The sequence below is a fragment of the Dermacentor andersoni genome, chromosome 4 (assembly GCF_023375885.2).
Source record: "Dermacentor andersoni chromosome 4, qqDerAnde1_hic_scaffold, whole genome shotgun sequence".
NCBI lineage: Eukaryota > Metazoa > Arthropoda > Arachnida > Ixodida > Ixodidae > Dermacentor > Dermacentor andersoni.
The window spans coordinates 12,669,447-12,686,931 of record NC_092817.1 but is presented as its reverse complement, the minus strand read 5'-3'; the positions used below and the strand labels follow the sequence as shown (position 1 = coordinate 12,686,931).

Here is a 17,485-nt window from a genome sequence, read left to right as displayed (position 1 = left end):
TGGAGCAGCTGAGGATTACATGCCAGCTTCTTCGTTGCGCCTTTATCTGAAAGTTAATTTGAACTGCTGACTGCTGCCAAGATCTGGAACCCGGCGGTGGCTTTATGGGTAACATTTCGGAATGTTTGTCAACAAAATCTTGAACTTGTTGTCATCATTGTGCATCCCTTTTCTATCGTCATCGTCCCTCATGACACTTTTGCGTTCCCTTTGCCCCTCCCGTTGTGCAGAGTAGCAGGATAAAGAACGCTCGATCGCTCCAGGCCGACCACTCTGCCTTCTTTCAAATCGGTGTTCGCGCAACACTACCTCGGTTCCCCTTCGGTTCTCTCGTAGCTCCTGTACGAGCTTTGTCTGCACCCAGCTTTCCTTCACTCCACCTATGGCGCTTACTTATGCCAATCTTAAGGTTTCGCGAAGTAGTTGGAAATATGCACTGCATAGTAATGCGTTTCGTATTCTTTTAGCACTAACCGCGTTTTCTTTTTTTTTTGCCACTGTCTAACCGCTTTCGCCAGCGTATTTCGAGGACAGTGAAGTCTAACAGAGTAGTAACGGTCACAGGGCGGAATACAAAGCAAACAGAGCGCTTTGAGACGCTGCCGTCCAAGACGTCGCGGCACCTCTGCAGCCGCAGCGTCTGCGGCGCTGCACGGGGTGCCGGACTGTTCCTTGAGGAAGTGGCGCGCTCCAAGTGCCGCTTGGCTCCCGCGTTCGCGTAAGGCACGGTGGTAGTGGGAGCGCCACCCTTAACGCATACTGTAACATTGTGCCACAACTAAACGCTTCGCAACGCATGCTTTAAACACGTCCTAGGATAGCAACCGGGGTTAGCTCTTCGTAAACTTTCTTCAAATCTTCAACTCCGTTTTAAATCGTATTTCCGTACCCGGCCTTCTTGTTCGCCTCCAAGTCGACGAAATGAGCATGACGTTACGTCACATGTGAAACGCATCTTTCTAGAACATAGCTGCTGGTGGCAATAACAGAAAGCGGCAAGCTAGTCCGCGTGAACGTATAGTGGTTTCCAGCAAGTACGGACGCGAGCAGAAGTAAGTAGAAACGGACAGGACAACGCTGGACTTACAACTGAAGTTTATTGTAAACTCCAGTTGTAAGTCCAGCGTTGTCCTGTCCGTTTCTATTTGTGCTCGCGTCCGCACTTGCTGGAAACCATTATACGTTCACCATGCACCAACTGGCCCAGCAAACTACTCTACTAGTCTTCGTGTTGCGAGGGGCCAGCTGAGGGAAGCACCAGCTGCCTTCTTCTGGGCGATTATGCCATCTCCTCCGTAACTAGTGTGGTTATTACAAGGACGCCGAACGCGCTCAGCCGCAGGCCACACATTATCACAAATCATCGGACAGCCGATTGCCATATACAATTATATGTTCAAATAAGTGCTGTTTCTGAGGGAAAGTAATAGTTGTTTAGCCCGAGGAGCAAGGATTGTTTCCTCAGGAGTTTTCCCATTCCGCTCCCATCGGAATATAAAAACGCCCATGTACTTAGACAATTGGGTTTTAGTTAGGGATGTTAAACGGTGTGAGTCTATCAAATGAAATTAATCGAAGAATCCTTAGTTGACATCTAATCAAATTCAAAATTGTTTATTTATCCTTGAAAAACACAATAAGAATGTGTCACAGAATGTCTGGACCTGTAGCCATAGGCTAGTCATGGGTCCAAAAAATAAAAGAATAAAGCACAATAATGCATTCACTTGGTTATATATAAAATACCAGTATAAAACAACCGGGAGAGGGAAATTTATATGAGTACAAATGTGAAAGAAAATAATACATAACAAGGAGCAATTGCATCAATTCAAGAGGATATCTTACATGTTCACATTATATGGCAACATCGGATGCACAGAACAGGAAGAGTATATTTAAGATGAAGAATGCATGTGCATGAAGAACTATTTCGCTGCAGGAGAAAACGTTCGAGCATACTTTATGTGGAGTGGAAGGGTGTTCCATATTTTGCCCGTATAAAAGAGAGCCGTCTTTCTCCATATACGTTGTGTGTGGGTGGGACGTTAAAATTGCCAAATGTAGCTGCCACCTAAAGCCAAATGCCAAGAGCACAGCTAACTTCTCATTAGGGGAGCCGCCCAGTCCACTAATTAACTTATCAGATCACAATGTTGTGGCATCCCAAGTAATCAGAGTGATGACGATTTTCCACGGGTACGGGCTTGGTTCGCGTGGTTCCTTTGCTATCTTTCAGCACCGGCTGAATGGCACGGGCACGCACAATGTGGCGCTCCCTCTCGACATCTACCGGCCGGTGGGGCGAGCATGTCGGCACGCACGCGTACCACGGAATCGGTGCCTGCACTAGCCGCGGGAGGGCGCTGGCTGCGCCACGGTTACTTTCAACCAGCGCTCCCGCTCTTTGACTCGGCACACTAGCACGCGAACAAAGTGGCCGCTGCCCCAAGCGCATTCCTTCTCTGCCGATGGCAGGTGGGACAATGTGATATCGAATTGAGCTCTCCCATTCGATTTGACGACCCCTTTTTCAATCGAACCAGCCAGACTGACACCCGACGCCGCGACCACGACTGTCCAATTTACGCGGTGCCGTTCACCCTGCCGCTTAAGTGCGAGCTCTCTCCCTGCTCCGTATCTACGTGAGCTCTCAATGGAAGGAAAAGGGATGAGGAATGCCGCGAACTGATTGTCTTATATATTCATTCTCACCTGTCGATCCCAGACGACGGTCGGGCGGTCTCCCCAAGGCGCACCGACGACGTAGCACACGACCCGACACTTCCCAGCACCTCACTCACTCACCGGCGTGCTCAGACAGAAAGGGAAAAATTTCCTCCGCGTCAACTTGCGCACTCTACACCGTGCGCGGGAGGCGTCGTCGTGGCCGGGGCTAAGCGCAGACTGCGGCGCTGGCGCGAGGCGGCGTCGGCAGCACCGGGTTGCCGCTATCCGTAGCGTGACTAGCGGCGCGCCTTTTCGCCGGCCGAGCGAGCCTGGGAGAGCAGCGCCGCGAGCGTCCGCCGCCGCGCAGCCAGCTGACGTCGCTCGAAAAAGCGCGCTTCCCCATTTCACGACGCAGGGAGGGAGGGAGCGTTTAGGGAGTGAAGCGGCGGCCGAGGGAAAGAGCGAGCAGCGAGAAGTTGGGTAGCGAATGAAAGCTAAGGTGGAAATGGGGAAGGAGGCGCTTACGGGCCGAGGGAAAGCTACGAGGAGAGGGAAAAGCGGTTAACGCAACTGGAAAGAGAAGACGCTGCACTCCGCTGCTCGCCATCTAGAGCAGCGAGGCGCTGCTGTCGCGGCGTTGGTGCGCGTACCGCTCGCGCGGCGTTTGTAGGTATATTTCTTTCTCTTCTGGTCGAGATGCGCGCTCGCACAAGTTTTTCGGTTTTTGCCCTCGCGTTCCTCGTTTTCCCGTTGCCCATGGCGACAGTTCATTTGCGCGCCGCGACGACGAAGACGCGTTTGTTAGACCGTGGCGGAAGACTTTTCATCTCTCCCGCAGCGCACCGTCCACTTTCATTTTGACCACTGCCGTGAAGGTGCCCACCCCTCTCGCCACCGATATCAGCTGCTACTGCATCATACGCGCTTCGTCCTGCCGTCCGTTTTCCTCGGTACTCCCCACAGGGAACAACGCTCACCGCGCGACAGGTTGGGCCACCGCCGGCCTCCATTCTGGCTTTCTTTGCTCTGTTTGTAGAATCCGCTTCCTGCGAGAATCGCACACGCGCTATACGCCCCCGCGTGGGCGCTGAACATTACTTTGCCAAGGCAAAGGTCAGCAGTCGTATAAGTATGCACCTGCCGGGAGATGCCTTCATTAATTTCACCCGCATCCCGATGATATACTGAAGGCAAGGCAGCTGGAGAGTTGAGGGTCTCGCGAAGCATTTGTGAGAGAGAGAGAGAGAGATAAGGTAGAGAGAGGATAAACAGGGAGATCGGCCATACTGATCATCCTCCGACGAGAAAGCGGACACGATGATTCGAACAACGCAAATTGGCGAGAAAACAGCGCACATACTAAGAAACGCACGGCTACAAACCGTTACTCATTGCGAAGTGAGAGTCAAAGGCGAATATGCATAAAAGTTTACGAGCAGACGTCGGTTTGACTAACCAGCTCACAAAAAAAGTAGACAGAAAAACAAAGAAGTCATGCAGATTACATGCAATACGTGAATCAATGTTATACAAATCATTTTAGAAGTAGCTGGCTATCTAGCATCCTTTGGGGACCCGCCAGTGTTACTGGAAGGCGCAGCATATCGTGTGAGAGAGAGAAGAAAGGAAAGGCAAGGAGGTTAACAAGACGTATACGTCCGGTTTGCTACGCTGCACTAGGGAAAGGGGGTCGGAAAGAGCACTAGTTGCGCGCACACGTGAAGATGCGCAGCAAGTCTTATATCAATAGTCGCAGAGGCCTGTTGACTAGAGGTACTACTTGTACTTGAAGTCAAAAGATATCCGTTTCGGAAGAGCCATGATACTTAAGACATGCAAGCACTGGTGAGCACTTGGTCACCAGTGCTTGCACTCCTCACCAGTGCTTGGTCACCAGTGCTTGCACGCCTCACCAGTGCAAGCACTCGTGAGGCGCTTCAAGGTGGTGGTGTCTGCGCCTTAGTAAAAAGCGTGCTAACAGTGACTGTAGCAGAACGACGACCTTGCTCTGGCAATTTACTGGAAGCCGATGGGGAGGTTCACGACGAATTTGCATGGCGCGTCCACAGCATGCACCGTGCACCCAAAAGAAAGCCGAGCGTCGGGCCGGGCGACGCCTGTGCGCATTTAGGTAACCGGTGAGTAACCGGCAGCGGCGTGGATTTGAACCTACGTCCTCCTGCAGTCAAGGCGGACACTCAACCACGAGACCACGGGTGCAGGTCGGTGAGCAGCAGTCGTGTGGCCGACGACTACAGCAGGGCGACGGCAATGACGGCCATGACGATGGCGTGAGGACTGATTTGTTGTACTCCGGCGAAGAAACATTACACTCTGCTCTGTTACGGCCTGGGCCGAGCACGAATGCTGCGTAATGTCATCTAGCGAATCAAGGCGCTGGCTGCAACAAAGGAAGGAAGGGTGGATGAACACTGACGCACTCTTGATTTCATAAGCGAATTGTTTATGTGCCACGTGCCCGTCTCAAAAGGGAAGGCGAGTCACAAAGTACTTAATCTCTCGTGACCCGCATGCGTTTGTGGCCTAATAGGCGGAGCGTCGGGCTCCTGCGCGGGGACCATGGTTGATGATATGTGGGGTTTTGGGGCGCAATGGCCAATCATGGACAAAGAGCGCCAAGCAATGTAGTATAATGTAGGAGGTGACGCAGTAATGACAACTGCTAAAGTGGCTGATAATAACCATGTAACGCCGCTGTATAGGGGCCTAAAGCAGTAGTTATATACTATTAAAATAACGACAACGACTTGTGAGATGTGCTAAATATCTAAAAGTAATGCTCTCAATGACTGACATACTAAAACGTATAAATGGCAGTAGCACCACTGTCTCGACGAGGCCCTTAAGTGCAAGGGCCTGGAGGCACCTGCTCTTCAAAATTCTACTATCGCAGCAGCAGCCTCTGGCGAGATGCCATGCTACGAAACTCATGGACCTATAATTTGCAATGACCTAATCTCCTGTAGAAACTTTGTCGAAAAATGTCGCAGTTTCACCGAAAGGGTTTCATTGCGAGAGCAAGTTAGCAGGCAGCTATGCGAAGTAGATGTATGTAGTAGCTTTAGCGGCTGTATAAACTCGTAAATATTCTCTTACTAACTAAATTAACAAGCGCCGTCTCACACGCGCACAAGCAAACATGAACACATCTCACTCGATGACCGCGCACGCTCCCTGTCTAAACGCTGGAGTGAGGAAGCGCGGCAGCAGCAGCGAGCTGCTGCCTCTCGCTACAACAATAACCAAGCGGTGAGAACACGCGCACACGAAACTATCAGCACTCGGCGCGCTCTGTCCCCATCGCAGATCGCTTTCAAGCTAAGGCCCGCGCGGCCGTGTCATACACAGCCGCCGCCGGAGCCGGCCCCTGGTGCCTTACGTGCGACCGAAGACGGCGCGCTTCCTCCCCGCTTTCATTCTTTGCGCGCGCGATATTGAGCCGCCATCGTCGGCTCACCCTCGCACGCTTGCACGTGCAGCATACGGCGCGTGGCGACGATGTTATCGTGCTTGGACTTTATGTGGAACATCACGGTGACGCGACGATGACAGCGAAAATGCGCCTGGAGTGTCCATGTAATTACTATCGCAATAAAACGAGTCAGTACCAAGGAACGTTGCAGGACGAAATTGAATATACTGTCAGTAGGCTAGAGGGAAGTGTTTCTTTCCTTGCAGCTTCCGCTTCCTGACACTTCAGCAAGTCGTACAGGGCGGCCAGCGTCTCACCACGTTATCTGCAGATAGAAGGTTGGAATATGAACCTGGCAACGTTTAACGCTAGAACGTTATCTAGTGAGGCGAATCTAGCAGGGCCATTGGAAGAATTAGAGGGCAGTAAATGGAATATAATAGGGCTCAGTGAAGTTAGGAGGCCAAGAGAAGCATATACAGTGCTAAAAAGCGGGCACGTCCTGTGCTACCGGGGCTTAGCGGAGAGACGAGAACTAGGAGTCGGATTCCTGATAAATAAGCATATAGCTGGTAACATACAGGAATTCTATAGCATTAATGAGAGGGTGGCAGGTCTTGTTGTGAAACTTAATAAGAGGTACAAAATGAAGGTTGTACAGGTCTACGCCCCTACATCTAGTCATGATGACCAGGAAGTCGAAAGCTTCTATGAAGACGTGGAATCGGCGATGGGTAGAGTGAAAACAAAATACACTATACTGATGGGCGACTTCAATGCCAAGGTAGGCAAGAAGCAGGCTGGAGACAATGCAGTGGGGGAATATGGCATAGGCACTAGGAATAGCAGGAGAGAGTTAATTGAGTTTGCGGAACAGAATAATATGCGGATAATGAATACCTTCTTCCGCAAGCAGGATAGCCGAAAGTGGACGTGGAGGAGCCCGAACGGCGAGACTAGAAATTAAATAGACTTCATACTCTGCGCTAACCCTGGCATCATACAAGATGTGGACGTGCTCAGTAAGGTGCGCTGCAGTGACCATATGATGGTAAGAACTCGAATTAGCCTAGACCTGAGGAGAGAACGGAAGAAACTGGTACATAAGAAGCTGATCAATGAGTTAACGGTAAGAGGGAAAATAGAGGAATTCCAGATCAAGCTACAGAACAGGTATTCGGCTTTAACTCAGGAAGAGGACCTTAGTGTTGAAGCAATGAACGACAATCTTGTGGGCACCATTAAGGAGTGTGCAGTAGAAGTCGGTGGTAACTCCGTTAGACAGGATACCAGTAAGCTATCGCAGGAGACGAAAGATCTGATCAAGAAACGCCGATGTATGAAAGCCTCTAACCCTACAGCTAAAATAGAACTGGCAGAACTTTCGAAGTTAATCAACAAGCGTAAGACAGCTGACATAAGGAAGTATAATATGGATAGAATTGAACATGCTCTCAGGAACGGAGGAAGCCTAAAAGCAGTGAAGAAGAAACTAGGAATTGGCAAGAATCAGATGGATGCGTTAAGAGACAAAGCCGGCAATATCATTACTAATATAGTTGAGATAGTTCAAGTGGATGAGGAGTTCTATAGAGATTTATACAGTACCAGTGGTACCCACGACGATAATAGAAGAGAGAATAGTCTAGAGGAATTCGAAATCCTACAGGTAACGCCGGAAGAAGTAAAGAAAGCCTTGGGAGCTATGCAAAGGGGGAAGGCAGCTGGGGAGGATAAGATAACAGTAGATTTGTTGAAGGATGGTGGGCAGATTGTTCTAGAGAAACTGGCTACCCTGTATGCGCAATGCCTCATGACCTCGAGCGTACCGGAATCTTGGAAGAACGCTAACATAATCCTAATCCATAGGAAAGGGGACGCCAAGGACTTGAAAAATTATAGACCGATCAGCTTACTTTCAGTTGCCTACAAACTATTTACTAAGGTAATCGCAAATAGAATCAGGAACACCTTAGACTTCTGTCAAGCAAAGAACCAGGCAGGATTCCGTAAAGGCTACTCAAGAATAGACCATATTCACACTATCAATCAGGTGATAGAGAAATGTGCGGAATATAACCAACCCATATATATAGCTTTCATTGATTACGAGAAAGCGTTTGATTCTGTCGAAACCTCAGCAGTCATGGAGGCATTACGGAATCAGGGTGTAGACGAGCCGTATGTAAAAATACTTAAAGATATCTATAGCGGCTCCACAGCCACCATAGTCCTCCATAAAGAAAGTAACAAAATCCCAATAAAGAAAGGCGTCAGGCAGGGAGATACGATCTCTCCAATGCTATTCACAGCGTGTTTACAGGAGGTATTCAGAGACCTGGATTGGGAAGAATTGGGGATAAAAGTTAATGGAGAATACCTTGGTAACTTGCGATTCGCTGATGATATTGCCTTGCTTAGTAACTCAGGGAACCAATTGCAATGCATGCTCACTGACCTGGAGAGGCAAAGCAGAAGAGTGGGCCTAAAAATTAATCTGCAGGAAACTAAAGTAATGGTTAACAGTCTCGGAAGAGAACAGCAATTTACAATAGGTAGCGAGGCACTGGAAGTGGTAAGGGAATACACCTACTTAGGGCAGGTAGTGACGGCGGATCCGGATCATGAGACGGAAATAATCAGAAGAATAAGAATGGGCTGGGGTGCGTTTGGCAGTTATTCTCAGATCATGAACAGCAGGTTGCCATTATCCCTCAGGAGAAAAGTGTATAATAGCTGTGTCTTACCAGTACTCACCTACGGGGCAGAAACCTGGAGGCTTACGAAAAGGGTTCTACTTAAATTGAGGACGACGCAACGAGCTATGGAAAGAAGAATGATGGGTGTAACGTTAAGGGATAAGAAAAGAGCAGATTGGGTGAGGGAAGAAATGCGAGTTAATGACACCTTAGTTGAAATCTAGAAAAGGAAATGGGCATGGGCAGGACATGTAATGAGGAGGGAAGATAACCGATGGTCATTAAGGGTTACGGACTGGATTCCAAGGTAATGGAAGCGTAGCAGGGGGCGGCAGAAAGTTAGGTGGGCGGATGAGATTAAGAAGTTTGCAGGGACGACATGGCCGAATTAGTACATGACCGGGGTTGTTGGAGAAGTATGGGAGAGGCCTTTGCCCTGCAGTGGGCGTAACCCGGCTGATGATGATGATGAGAAGGTTCACTACCGGTCAACAGATGACAGCGTGCGCCATACGTATGGCCTATCCTAGGGCGGCAGAGTGTGACCTTAAATCACCGTATTTTTGTTATTGGTAGCAAATTGCGTAAATGTGGCTTGATTAAATGAAGTTTATTAGAGATTTCTTTGTCCATACACTTCTAAGTTTATTGCGCTAAAATGACTTTATGTCTATGGCAGGGACACCTATGGAAGAGTTTCTAGCTTTCGTTGCAATGGATGCGGCAATTTCATCTAGAAACATGTTGCCTTCGATGCCTCTGTGCCCAGGTATCCAAGATAATGTCGCCTGCTGATTAGATGCATATCCTGTGCACAGAAGTGCATTGAGTACATCATTTTTTTAGTTCCTGGAGTGACATTGGAGATTTTACAACACTTAGAGAGTCTGAACACAATTGCCTTTCGTAGCTTTGTTTTCTTTATATGTTTTATAGTAGACAGTACAGCATAAGCCTCAGCAGTGAATATGCTTGTTTCCGGGTGCAGGACTTCAGATTCCGAAAACCATGGGCTGACGGCTGCGTACAATATGCCGGCATACGATTTTCAGGCATCTGTGTGCGATTCCTGGCACGAGTAACTGAAGTTCTAGAAAGTGCATTTGAATGCGTACCTGAGGAGCATTCTTTGGCACAGCTTGGCAGGAGCCATAAGAGGAGGGGGGACCATAGGCGTATCTACCGGGGGGGGGGGGGCATAGTATGTCATTTGCCCCCTTCCCCCACTTTTGAAAGCGGGCGCTTTGGCTGCACGCTGAAAAGTCCAGCAGAACTACAGCTGAAGCTAAATTTCCTTTCTTAATAGAGTGACCACATAAGCAATGCTTTTCTTCGCTACGCATCCCCTGCTTGATTGCCTTTTGTGCGTTCTCGGGACGCGCTGTACAAGCCGACGCGCGAGATTCGCCATACGGATTCGCCTAACAAATGTGAGCTTGCGCAACTTGCATCACACCCAGTTTTTTGGGGCCATTATATCCGTATTCGAAAACACAATCAGCTTCCTACATTTAACGTGCGGGCGAGTGGGAGGTCAGGATAAACTATTATAATTAGCTGTGCCCAACGAGTGGTGCGCCTTATGGCAAGAAATTCTTACGGTATGAAATTGTTGGATTATCAATTGCTGGAACTATTTCATATCTGTCCAGAGATAGCCTACATAGCGTTGCCGTCTCAGTATCTTATCAAAAATCCAATGAAGCCTCTTGCAGGTGTAGCTGTCCAGTTTTATTGTGTGATAACGACTTATCCTAGATATGCTCATGAAAATGACCTTGGTCGAACGTGAAGAGCCGCTTCAATACCAATAGAACACTGACTCGATTTTTTTCTAAAGGCATATGTGACTTGTGACTTTGACGATTCCGTTTTCAGGCTGTTTCCAAATAAGAGAAAGACTAATACTTGTTTCCCGCCAGGAGCAAAACAGCAGTTGTTTCGTATTTTGAAAAATTGAGGCCACATTTTGGTGACGTGTACTGAAAATTTGCACAGTGCAGGTTGCTTATGTGCTTTGAAAAAATTTACTGAAAAGTCACTTTCTCCCAATTTTTATGCGTTATACACGGCATTTATTTGTTTTGCCTCGGCATCCTCGGTAATATATATCTCTATGCGGGGCACAGTGTTTATATTTATTCGGAGTACGAATCAATGTTCTGACTGACGAGCGATATATGTTTATTGTTTATTGTGTGTATGTTCATCACCGCCTTCGTAGAAAGTTGCTCATTGAAGCATTTCAGGGTGTCATACTGCCGCTAATAGAAATGTTTCCCACACTCCTAAAAGAACATCATGAGAGACGGTTGAAATTTCGTGACTTTAAACGCAAACCTTCGCGAAACTTTCACTTTCTTGCTTTAAATGCAAGTGTTGCAGACTAGCCTACTAAACCTCCCCTTTCTCCGTGTGTTTTCGGGCATCATACGAGATTCGTGGTTTATTCCTCCGGTGTCATTTGGAAGCTGAACAAGGCATCTTGTTTATCTCTGGGGACAATTAGGGGCATGGTATGGCAAATATACAGGCAATGTTCGAAATGGGTGGGCTAAATACTCATTTTCCAGTAGGACATGTATGCAAGTGGTCCGTACCGTTATTAGTCTGTATTACGAGCGGTGTAATACTTAGACGGCTGCGCTGGCATAACTACAACTACAACCGAGCTCAAATTTAGCGAACATAACGAGAACAATACGCCAAGTTTATGTGCGCTAATAAACGCGTGTTGATCAAATACAGCGTTAAAAAAATGTAAGCAAGTGTTCGAAAGCATCACGCTGCTGCTATTGACTAGGTTTCCCAATGTCCCAACAGAACTCTGCGTTTCGGATATTTTATACCTTGAAGGAATAGGTGGCATTTTAAGTGCAATATGTCGCGTAGTTTTACACTTTCTGGCACATTTGGAAGCGTTACGAATAATTATTGAAACCTCATCTCCTTTTTTCTTCTTCATGCATGATATATTAGTTTCACCTGGTTTCCTCACTGAAGGAGGCAACTTCGTTATGTTCGGTGACTGTAAGGACAGTTAATGTGTGATGTGTAGGTGAAGTTCAAAACAGATGGGCAATTGGGGCTTTCGCAACAAAATACGTACGCCAGCACACTAGATTGTTATGAGCGTGTCTGACGAGCGGGGAAGTATTGAGCCCGCTGCCCTGGCAGAATTATATTTACGGTCCACCAAGACCAAATTTAGCGAAAATTGGTGGTACGCTATGGAAACTATGTGCGAAGTTATATACGGTTGGATCAAACACAGCCTTTGTAAAAAAATATCTTATTCAAGTGTTAGAGCGTGTGATACGGCCGCTATCAGCTATTCTTCCCAGTGTCCCGACGTAGCTGTAGGTTACAAGTTTATATTTTGTGGAAATGGAAGGGGGGGGGGGGGGGGGGGTACATGGTAAACGCAAGGTGCGACAAACTTTTTCCGGTCCCGGTCCGGTTAAAAGCGTTGCAAATATTTACTGAACCGTAGTTTTCCTTTCCCTATTTTCAGGTGTCAAAAGATTGTCCGACTTGGTTTGATGGATGTTTTCGGTGAACTAAATATATTTTGTTTATATTTGGCGAAAATAAAGGGCACATTATGGGCAACATGCAGGTAAACTTCAAAGACAGGCGAATAATTATGACATTTGCCGTAAATTGCGCATGCAAGCATCCGGAGCTTTATCAATGTCTTTTAGGTTTTTAGCGCACAAAAAGGGACGAGAGACAGAGGTACGACGCGGACACAGCGCCACCTCTGTCTCTCGTCCCTTTTCGTGCGCTAAAAACCTAAAAGTTATGGAATACCAACATGCCCAAACCTACGCGATTTATCAATGCGTTTTGCGAGCAAAAGAATTTACCCCGTTACCCCTGGAGAACTGTGAAATAAACCGATACCAAATCTAGCGGAAATTGACTGGGGGACGGAAGAGAGTGGAGGACGCCATGTTAAATGTTATGGCGGAGTAGCATGTGTATTGATGAACTACTGGCTTTTTAAAAATTCCCAACAAGAAGTGCTCCAAAGCAGGCAATTTTTTTTTAAATTTTATTTTATTTATAACATACTGCAGACCACACATCGGTTCTTGCAGGAAGGGCCGTCAAGCGTACAAGGTAAATAAGAAATAAGGCAAGCAAATAACTAACTAACTAACTAACTAACTAACTAACTAACTAACTAACTAACTAACTAACTAACTAACTAACTAACTAACTAACTAACTAACTAACTAACTAACTAACTAACTAACTAACTAACTAAATAAATAAATAAATAAATAAACAAACAAATAAATAAGCGCAAATACAGAAATATAAGTACTATACAACAAATATGTACAACAGAGAACATATGAGTAACGCACTTCATTAGGAGGGTTTTAATACATCGCGGGTAGGGAGTTCTAAATACAGACAGTTCTAAATACAGACACTGTTCAGGGGAAGAAAGAAAATTTGTGTGTATTTGTCTTGGCGAAATGAGGGGTTGATGCATATGTGTGATCATGACGTGTACGGCTTGTGGGCAAAGGGATCACGTATACCGAGGGGTCTGAGGACAATGCACGATTAATTAGTTGCTGTAAGAAATTCAGGCGAAGTATCTACCTCCGAGTCTCGAGGAGGGGAATGTGGAATGTGGGGAATCAGGTGTGTGGGGGAATAGGTGCGGTTAAACTTAGCATAAATAAAACGAAAAACTTTTCTCTGAATTCTCTCCGTGATATTAATGTTATTCATAGTGTACGGATCCCATGTGATGCAAGCGTACTCTATAGAGTATAGTTTAGGTCTGATGAAAGTCAAATAGTTTAAAAATTTAAAGTTGGCAGGTGAATTTCTCAGTTTGTGCTTTAAGAAGCAAAATTTACAGAAGACAAAACAACAAATATTACTAATACGTAAATTCCAGTAAAGGTTATTAGAAAATGGTACGCCTAGGTATTTATAATTTTCACCTTCCTTTAACGGTGAAGCGGCCAATGCGTATTCATATTTTAAAGGGATTTTCTTGCGAGTAAAACGAAGGCAGACGGCTTTGTGTTTGTTCAAGGCCATGCTCAAACCATCACCGTTCTTATATATTATGTAAGCTCAGATCAAGTTCGGGCTAGTCAAGTACTGAAGATATTTCCCGAAATAAGACGCAGTCGTCCACAAACAATCTAATTTATGCGCCTGGTGTGACAACGGTGACAATGTCATTTATGCAGAGTAGAAACAGCAGTGGCCCCAGGACGCTACCCTGGGGTACACCGGATGCTACGGGAAGACAGCTGGAGTTGTTACGTTCAATTGAGACAAACTTCACATGATCCGAAAGATAGGCTGCCATCGAAGAAACTATAACGTTAGGAAGATTATTATTTCTAAGATTCTGAATCAGTTCATAATGAACTACTCAGTTGAATGCCTTACTATATATATATATATATATATATATATATAATGTGACGCAGCAGTTATCCCGGCGTTTATTCCGCGTCAAAAGATTAGGCGAACCGACCACGCCCACAGCACGGAGCACACACGAGAGCCAGCCCCACAAGCGATGATGAAGAAGAACCCCATATGAACCCCATATAATGATGATCATGTACAGATGACAAAGAATAGCTTATAAATTCCCACACTAATGTCCCCTCGCGCGAGAGCGGCCATCCTGGCCGCAATTCAAAGGGGCGGTGAACGTCTCGTGAAAGGCTTCATACGGGAAACGTGGACAATCTCAGCGGCGCGGCAGCGGCGGTCATTTGGAACAATAACTGGTTCCACGCGATAGTTCACTGGAGAAGTCTGCTCCAAGACTTTGTAGGGGCCGATGAACCGAAGCTGACACTTGTCACACAAGCCAGGAGTACGAACTGGTGTCCGGAGTAGCACTTCCTCGCCAGGGCGGAAGCACACGACGCGATGAGAGGCGTCGTAATGCTGCTTGCGGTCCTGTTGCCGTGCTTCGGTGTTGATGCGGGCGAGCTGGCGACAACGCAGAATGCGGGACACATATTCTTCGCAGGAGGAAGGACATTGATGGACAGTTGGCGCGAAGAAAGAGACGTCAAGACAGGAAGAGGGCGAACGACCATAGACAAGGTAGAATGGCGAGTAACCGGTCGTGCGTTGAACGGCGGTATTATATGCAAAGGTCACGAATGGTAAAATTGCGTCCCAGTTTCTGTGATCCGGGTCGATGTACATGGCTAACATGTCTGACAGCGTGCGATGAAATCGCTCTGTGAGGCCGTTGGTTTGCGGATGGTAACTGGAGGTAGTCTTGTGGGTGGTTCCGGAGGCTCTGAGTACTTCGTCTAGTAGTTGCGAGAGGAATGCTTTTCCACGGTCGCTCAGGAGGACGCGAGGAGCACCGTGACGCAGTATTAAGGATTGAAGTATGAATGCAGCAACTTCAGAGGCTGAGGCAGAACTCACACAAGTTGTTTCTGCGTAGCGTGTCAAGTGATCAACGGCTGTCACAATCCATCGTTTGCCGGTGAGAGTCACAGGAAGAGGACCATACAGGTCAACGCCAACGACCTCAAATGGTTGCGACGGACAAGGAACCGGTTGCAGTTGTCCGCTTGGAGCTGATATAGGGAGCTTTCGACGTTGACATAGGGTGCAGGAAGCGACATACCTCGCTACACTGGCGGACAATCCAGGCCAGTAGAAGCGACCTTTGATGCGGTCATAGGTTTTCTGGAAACCAAGGTGACCAGCAGTCATGTCGTCGTGAGAAGCCTGCAGGCCATGAGCACGTAGAGAGCGTGGCAGGACAGGAACCCAGCGTTGACCGTCAGGGTGATAGACATGACGGTATAGGACGCGGTTGTCAATCTTAAATTGCGTCAGCTGCCGACGAAGGCGGGCGTTAGGCGGGCGCGAAGCTCCTTGAAGGTGGTCTATAATGCGCCGACAGTAAGAGTCGGCAAGTTGATGAAATTGGAAGGATTTGTTGTCGTGTGGAGGCATCTCGTCGACAGTGGCCAACAAGAAAGCATCTGAGGAGGGATCGAGCGAAAGCTTGTCACGGATGGTAGTTGGAGGTCCATTGCATGGTGTCGTAGGAAGCGGACAGCGAGAAAGCGCGTCTGCATCTTGGTGTTTTTTTCCGCACTTGTAAGTAATGGTAAAGTCGTATTCTTGCAAACGAAGAATCCACCGACCAAGTCGTCCAGACAAGTTCTTTAGCGTCGAAAGCCAGCATAATGCATGATGGTCTGTAACGATCGTGAAGTGGCGGCCGTGAAGATAAGGTCGAAACTACTGCGCAGACCAAATGATAGCTAGACATTCCTGCTCCGTGATGGTGTAATTCTTTTCGGCGTTTGTCAGAACGCGACTTGCGTATGCGACGACCCTCTCACCTAAAGTGTCGTCTCGCTATAGAAGAATGCCACCAATTCCGTGACCACTAGCATCCGTATGCAGGAGGGTAGGAGCAGCTTCATCAAAATGGCGTAGTACTGGTTCAGATGTGAGAGCGCGCTTCAGATGGGCGAACGCAGATTCACATTCGGGAGACCACACAAAGGGAACATTAGAACCCAGTAATTTGTCCAGAGGTGACGCTATTGAGGCGAAGCCCCGTATGAATCGCCGAAAATAGGAAGCGAGGCCTTGGAAACTACGCAAATCTTTGGTCTTTTCGGGACGAGGGAAGTGCTGAACTGCGGAAACCTTGTCAGGATCAGGACGAATGCCATCTTTGCTCACAATGTGACCTAGAACTTTGATCGTCTTGCTCGCGAAATGGCATTTCTTGGCGTATAGCTGAAGTCGAGCGTTGGCAAGGCACGTGAGAACTTCATCCAGACGTTGCAGGTGCTGAGAGAAGGTTGACGAGAAAACAACAATATCGTCTAGATAGCACAAGCAAGTCTTCCACTTTAGGCCACGAAGAACGGTGTCAATCATGCGCTCGAACGTTGCGGGCGCATTGCAGAGGCCGAATGGCATGACATTAAACTCGTAGAGCCCATCTGGTGTTGAGAACGCTGTTTTCTCCTTATCGTCCTCATGCATAGGTATCTGCCAGTAGCCGGAACGCAGATCGATGCTGGAGAAGTACTCGGCACCCTGCAGGGAATCCAAGGCATCGTCTATTCGCGGCATAGGGTATACATCCTTGCGTGTGATCTTGTTAAGTGCTCGGTAGTCGACACAAAATCGAACAGAGCAGTCTTTTTTCCGAACCAAAACAACGGGGGAAGACCAAGGGCTAGCAGAGGGGCGTATTATGTTTCGTTGGAGCATGTCGGTGACGTTCTCGTCAATGACTTTCCTCTCGGCTAGCGATACGCGATATGGTCTACGGCGCACGATGGATGTACCATCTGTCTCTATCCGATGCGTCGTAATCGAAGTCTTTCCCAACGAAGATGAATGCGCGTCAAAGGAAGCTTCATGTTTTTGGAGCAAAGAAAGCAATTGTTCTGACTGCGAAGGTGTCAGGTCGGAACTGATGGCAGCTGCAAGAGCTGAAGGAGATGCGGCCCGTCCGGTACAAGGACCTTCAGAGGAAGCTGGTTTAAAGGAAACAACAGATATAGACTCCGATTCAGTGGCGCAAGCCAATGTAGTGCCTTTAGGGATGAGAATCTTTTCGGATGTCGGGTTTGTAGCGTAGAGAAGTGCAGAGCCATGATCAAACCTAACGAGCCCTGATGCAAAG

The 17,485-nt window shown here is 47.6% G+C and overlaps 1 protein-coding gene across 5 annotated transcripts in view; it reads right to left on the bottom strand.

Annotated features, from left to right (window-relative positions):
- v (Tryptophan 2,3-dioxygenase vermilion) overlaps positions 1-17,485 on the bottom strand; it is a 308,315-nt gene that overhangs the window by 250,653 nt on the left and 40,177 nt on the right. The window contains exon 1 of one of the 5 annotated variants that reach the window (XM_055073399.2): positions 2,716-2,984. The exons of the other annotated variants lie outside the window; for them this stretch is intronic. The gene's annotated coding sequence lies outside the window, so the exon portion shown is untranslated. Of the gene's footprint in view, positions 1-2,715; positions 2,985-17,485 lie in introns of those variants that run through there. 5 annotated transcript variants of the gene reach the window in all.